General features: G+C 46.5%; 1 protein-coding gene across 2 annotated transcripts in view; it reads right to left on the reverse strand.

Moving 5' to 3' along the window:
* Positions 1 to 4,516, reverse strand: part of ADGRF5 (adhesion G protein-coupled receptor F5) — a 98,744-nt gene extending 94,228 nt beyond the window's left edge. The window contains exon 1 of one of the 2 annotated variants that reach the window (XM_045543698.1): positions 4,316 to 4,516. The gene's annotated coding sequence lies outside the window, so the exon portion shown is untranslated. The remainder of the gene's footprint in view (positions 1 to 4,315) is intronic. The other variant, XM_045543692.1, reaches the window with a different exon arrangement.
* Positions 4,517 to 6,801: the final 2,285 nt, after the last annotated feature.

The raw sequence follows: 6,801 nt of genomic DNA on the forward strand, positions 1-6,801 counted from the left end.
AGCCTTGCTGTTGTTTGCCTGTCTCTGCTTTGGCTGCAAATGTATTAAAATGTGGCAATTTTCCGTCAAATAGGAATGTGTTTGCTGCACAAGAAGTAACCCACAATCTAGTTAAAGAGTAACCCAAGAACAGTGGTTTGGAGTGAACTTTTCCCTCCTCATTGTTCCCAGGTCTTTTTTGCTCTTTCCTGGAAGTCTAGCCTACCTTATTGTTGCAAAGACCCTATTTTAAACTTATTGCAGCAGGTAGGTAGGGCTAGCTGGTAAAAAGTCAACTATCGTCATCCCAGCCTGAAGGTATTTTTGCAGACTTTCATTTGGTGGCTTGGATTTGGGAACTGACATCATGAGACTCTTGAGAGCTTTGAGCGGGAAAGGACCTTCGAGGTCATCACCAGGACTCCACCCAACATGGCCATCCCTTTGGGAGCACCCTGGCCACTGGATCAGTCTTCCAGGGTGCTGGAACAATGCCAAGGACAGGGCGTTCACCACTCCACAAGGCAGCTCACCCATTTTTAGACAATTCAGATGGTGGGTAAATCCTTCCGTACATTGAGCTGAAATCTGTTACCCTATAATTTCCACTCATTGATCCTCTGTTGGCCTTCTCCTTTCCCACACAGAGAAACCTTTACATATTTGAAAGCAGCCTTCGTGTGCTGCCTCTGGATGTCCCTTCAACTATCGTGTGAATGACAATTTCCTCATTTTCACCATCTTGGCCGGCCTCTGCTTTTAAGATCTGGCATATTTTTTGAAGCAACATATTAAACATTTTAGCTCATTAATCTGCTCTGCAACCTTGTGTGCTAAATATTAGCACATATTTTCAGAAACAAAGCTAAGACTCGACAAGATACAATTACTTGTTCAAGGAAGATATAATGTACTTGTTCAGGATGGGGGATTCAAAATCAGCTCTGCCTCCCTCTAGTGCACCACATGCCTCTAATTAAAAAAGAAGTGTTGAGCCAGATAGAGCCAAGGCTGACCTCAGATACAGTCTGAGATCTGTGGCGGGCCACTAAACACCTGCCATGCAGGTGTGCTACAACTTCTGCTTATTGATAGAGATTAATGTGACTTTGAGTTGTTTACAAATGACCTGCAGAAAACAGTCAGCTGCTGAAAGGCAGCTGTAGACAAGGTGAGCAGGCAGAACGCATGGAGACAGAGACATCTGTGAGCAACAGGAAGCAAGAAGGAATTCTGGAGGTCTGGGAGGCATCTCATTTGGCAGCTGTGGATGATCGGAGAGCAAGAGACAAAGGCTGAGAGAGAGAAAGGATGATCACTTGAGAGTGCCTAGGCAGTATGCATCAGCCTAAGCCCAGGGGTTGTGTCTGGAGAACAAGCAGAAAGTATTTGTTTTCTCTTCGTTGTCCATGCACTCCAGGAGAATGCAACGCCCGGGGGCAAAGGAAACTGTGTCTTGCCCCAACATTTTATTCTAGGTGAAATCGGGCTAAGATGAAAATCTTTAGGTGGAAAAAGCAAAACCCGACATGTAATCAGAAAGAAAATACTTGCAACTATGCTGTAGTAAGGGTCAATGTAAGGGACTGGCTATCTATCTAATAGCTTCTGGATTTTTCCTGCACCACTTGGTAGAGCTACTTTCCTTTTCCTGGCTGCTTTCCCAAAGCCAAGACTGCTTAAGGATGGCAAGGCCTCCCTGCTCAGCTGACCCACTTCAGACCAACTCTACACCCAACAACACATGCCTAGTGGATTCCTCTGAGCTGCAGGGCACTTCCCCCTGGGGAGCCATTGCCACACTGTGCTCTTGGGAAGGTAACAAAGGGCAATATTAATGTCGATGGCTGAGCACACAGGCAAAGCAATGAAATGACTTTTTAAAGATCTCTTTGCCAATTTGACTCGGAGAACTACAGAGTACTACCCTTCAAATTATCATGTAGCAGAAGAGAATGTGAGTGCAGAGTCTCCCTGGATATGATCTTCTCTGAGCTCTCTGTGAAGTAAGGGGCTTCTCTTCCCTGTAGTTCTCTGTCTTGTTCACCACTTGAGAAAATGAGAGGAAGGTTGTGGATCCGCCTTGCAGGTGCAGGACTAACTTTGAGGCTCCAAAGCACAGTTCAGCTTTCTTTCCACTGAACCGCACTGCCTTTGAGCTCTCTATACCTTTACTTGGATGTTCCAGCATTTATTTGGGATGTGGCTTGTTTCAGTTTTCCTTAATGCTTTTGTAGGGAGAAGCAGGATAGAGGACGACAGAAAGTGAGTCCTCTAGATGAGAGCTGCATGGAGGCAGGACGCCCATCTGCACTGTTTGCCATCATGTCCCAACACGTAGCACACTGCCTGGCGTGTGCCAGGTGCTCAGTAAGTCCTTGACTTTGAGCGGTGGAGAATGAGGAGCAAATACCTAAAGGAGGAGGCTATCCACAGCAACATAGAGAAATACATTCTAAAAGGCACGGCACATAGTAGGTACTGAAAATATTTGCTGAATAAAGGAATCCAGCAAAGCCTCAGAAAGGAGTGTGTGGGAAAACGTTATAGGGATTGGCCATCTCCTTGGGGAAAAACTATAGATCTCAATCTGATAATGAAGTTGGGTTCTTTGGATAATATATACATTCATCTGTTCATTCACTGAACAAACACTGACTGAGAACAAGCTGTGTGCCAGGCATTGTGTCAAGTACTATGGATTCAGAAACAAAAGACACATAACTCCTTAGGATGAAAAAATACATAGTAACCGTCATTTCACATGCTAAAGGCTAGGGTGAAAACATTTCACCAAGTGCACACAAATCGCAGACCTGAGGGCCACTGAGGAGGAGCTGGGCTGGACAAAGGGAACGAAGGGCTGCAAATCGGGCTGTAGTGGGGGTCTGGGAGGAGATGAATGGCAGCGCCCCAGGCAGGGAGAGCAGCACACACAGCACTAGGCAGGCATTCGAGCGCTTGCACACGGGGGAGACGGACAGTGTTCAATACGGCCAGGAGGGGAGGTGGCAAGAGGGTGAGGCTGGCAGGGCGACAAGGAGCAGACCTTGAAGGTCTTGTCTACCCTCCTAAAGTCAGTGCTTCTCAAACTAATGTGCATGCGAATTACCCAGGGACCTGGTTAAAATGCAGATTCATTAAGTCTCGGGAGGGGATGGAGAATTTGTTCCCAAGTGATCACTCCTCAGTGATGCCTAATACAGCTGGCCCCCAGACTACATTCTAGGTAGCAAAGCTGTAAGCAACAGAGTGTCACAGAAATATTGCACTGAGAGTGACAGCGTCAGAATTGCATTTTCCCAAGAACCCTGCAGCAGGATATGGGGACAGAATGAAGGGAGGTTATACTGAGGTAAAATACAGAAGTGGTAGGAAATTACGAGCATCTGAACTAAATAAGCTGGGGAAGAATAGTAAATGTTCAATACATAAGTATAAAGTGGTTGATATTCTATGAAATCAGTATGAATTATTTCTCTTAAAGGAAAAGCTGGGTTTGAGGACAAAATGAAACAATAAAAACATCAGAGACCAAAAAATTAATCCAGAGAAATATATAGTGTTATTTGAATACATCTTGACCCCTCTCTGGGTCTCAGTGGACCCATCACCTTGAACCCTAACAGTGACCAACAAGAGCGGACAGCTGGGAACTGAGCGCCATCCCTGTGGATGATTATACCAGAAAAAATCAAGTCAGCCTTCTCAGCCACCCCTTGATACTTGTCACTACTTGTACTGAATTTCAGGAACCCTCAGGAAGAGCAACTGTTCCATAGAAAATCCTAGAAAATAACATGGAAATCCACCAGATCCTTGAACGAAGTGCCTGTTCTTTTACTTATAATGCTCAGGTACTCTACATTAGAAATACCTGTTTCTACCTCTGTTAGAAAATCCTCTGCCAACTCCAGTATATCTTTAATTGCAAAATGCAGAAAGGAATAAAAAAAAGATCATGATAGGGGTCTACATTATTGAAAAGAAATGGCAGTTTGCAAACTGTCGCCCTTATACAAAAGCCAAAAAATTTTTAAAAAAAAAAATGCAACTTCTAATGAGATTTGCACTGCAAAGAAAATAAGAAGTGATGTCATGGTCTATGACTACTCTGGTTAGCATGGTTTAGCCAAAGATGTACAGATTCAAAAAACCCAAATGTCTTATTCTCCCTCACTACTTCTCCTCCCAGTCTTGTAAATATCCCTAGATCTCCACAAGACACCCAGGTTGAGAACGTGCAGCTCACTAGAAATGCTGCGACAGACACATCTACTTCAGAACAGCTTGATTCACATTTAACAAGACAAAGCAAAATAATGCAGGTACCTACCTTTCTCTGTTGTGGTTTGCAGGCTCCTGAAATTCAACCCCTTCCTGAAGATCTTCCCCAAAACCTCTTAGACGAGGCGAAACCTCAGGGCATCCCATTCAATCCCACAAGCAGAGGAGGGTGGGGTTTCACCAGACCAGGCTTCAGATGCTGCGGGCTCCTGCAGGCTTCCGTAGGGAGCAGAGGTGAACTGCCTTCTGTCCCCTGCTGCAGGAAAAGCCGGGAGGCACTGTGTCACTGGAGGTGGGGGCGGGGGCGGGAAGTAATATGGGGCCTGTAATAAATGAGAGATCCTCTCCACATGATTTCCTGTATTCGGTGCCTGATGCCTCTCTCCAGCCTCCCCAGAGGAAATAAGAAATTTAACCTTGTCCTCTGGCCACTGGAAAGAAGAGAATAAACACGGTGGGAACCAAGACCGAGAGAAGGATCAGGACCACAGGCGGGGAGCGAAGGGGTCTACGAGCTTTACCTTCCACCAAGTAGTGCTTTCTTCCTGAAGTTTCTCCAAGTGTTTAACTCTGCAAAAGTCAAGAATGCCCTCGTCCTCTTCCACGGAGCTGAAGTGTATTCTGGCCACAGTCCAGATGTCGTGTTACAGAGCAGCTGACGAGACGCAGGTCGGAACAGGCCCCGGGAGAGTCCATCCCCAGCCTCAGGAAAGACCCTCTCTGCTCTGTCTTTGGAAAGGCTGGTGACTTTCTGTTCTTAATCCTGGAATGACTCCTGAAGTCCTCAGGCCATTTTGCCCTGGGGTTTAAAGAATGATCTGAAGGTTATCATCCATGGATTGCGGGAAGTAGGACCCTCTCCATAATTTGTGGGGCTCAGTGTAAAACAAAAGTGCAAAGCCACTCGTTTAAAAGTTGTGAATTTCAAGATGGTGACAACAGAGAATTAAACCAAGGATGAGGGCCCTGCTGAGCATAGGGCTCTATGCAACTGTATAGGTTGTATGTATACCCATGAAGCCAGTCCTGGCTAGAGAAAGAAGGCAGGAAACCTGGGGTGCATGGATTTTAACAAGCTGAGCTGTCAGGGGGGCTGGACTATCTCCATTTTGTTCAGTGTGTGACAGTCCTTGAACAGCAGTACAAGGGGGTAGCTGGTGCAAGGGGGTAAAACGCTGGGCTGGGGGTGTGAGCAGGCACAGGGCACAAGCGTATCACTGAGTTAAAATCACACCATGGCCATCTCTCTGCTCACCTCCAATCCATTCTCTTCCCAGCAACCAGGGCGATCTCCCTCTAATCCAATCTTTATGATATAATTCCCATGCCTAAAATCGTTCAGTAGCTTAAGGATAAGGCCAAACCCTTTAACATGCACTGGCTATCCTCTCTTACTTTACATCAAAGCCCACCTCCACCTGCTCTCTTCTCTCGCTTCTCATCCCTCCTTCCCCACCTCTCTCCACTCAGGGGAATCTCTCTGAGAAGAATGACTTTCCCCCAAACCCCAGCCCTTGGAATCTCACACCCTCTAGAATGCATTTCCCAATCCCTGGGCTCCTTTGGTGTTCTTCTGAGCAAACCACACCTATCTCTCTCCTAACACCCAAAGCGAGGAAGTGAGGAAGCCTGCCCACTTGGCCCCCTGCCTCCCGTGGGGCCATCACTCTGTGTCTGTTTCAGGAGCCAGCAGTGTCTGAATTGTGTAAGTTTAGATTAGGAGGAGCGTCATTAATGACAGTTATTACATGTGGGGGAAGGAAAATATAGGAGTCAGAAGAAAACACAAGATGGTTGTTACAGTTTTACAGACGAAGTGGAGCAACTTCATGTGCAACACTGCGGTGCTGTTGCTGAATGTGGATTAACATGGCGCAGTTTGGCATGTGCCGTACATCACTGTTCTCGCAGAGACTGTATTATAAGTAGGCAATGACCTCTATCCAGAAAAGGAAGTCTTAGGCATGCCCACAAGAAAGAGAACGAAAGTTTGTAAGGGTGAAGGGAGATGGGAAGTTGTTGGAAGTGAGAAGAGAGAGGGAGAGAAAGAAGGGCATGTCCAATGGGGCGGTGGAAAGGAAAGAGGAGAAGACGAAGGAGGCATCTGGAAGGAGGGGCCGAGACAGGAGAGGTGGATGAAGCACAGGATGAAGCACAAAGGTTAGAAAACAGGGAGGTCGTGGGCATGGAGCAAACCACCGCCACAGGTCAGCATCTCACCTAGAAGCAGCGCAGCCTGACTCCCCGTACCTTTCCCACTGGTGCTCCCTGATCCATCAAACCTGGGTCTTCTAGAAGCCAAAAGGCAAACAGGGGTGTAGGGATGTGCCACAGTGCTACTGTTACAATTAGCTTCTGCATTTTGCTTGGACTTGGAAACGTTGTCAAAGCCCTGTAATCACATTACATTTCATGGTTTGGAACACTTCCACAACGACGTTACAACTAGAATCTCTGAACATGTATTCTGATTATTTCTTATGGTTCCCCAGAATCAAAAGCTCACTCAGTGCATTTGTAAGGGCCGTGTGTGGC

Source organism: Lemur catta, chromosome 2 (genome assembly GCF_020740605.2).
Source record: "Lemur catta isolate mLemCat1 chromosome 2, mLemCat1.pri, whole genome shotgun sequence".
Taxonomy (NCBI): domain Eukaryota; kingdom Metazoa; phylum Chordata; class Mammalia; order Primates; family Lemuridae; genus Lemur; species Lemur catta.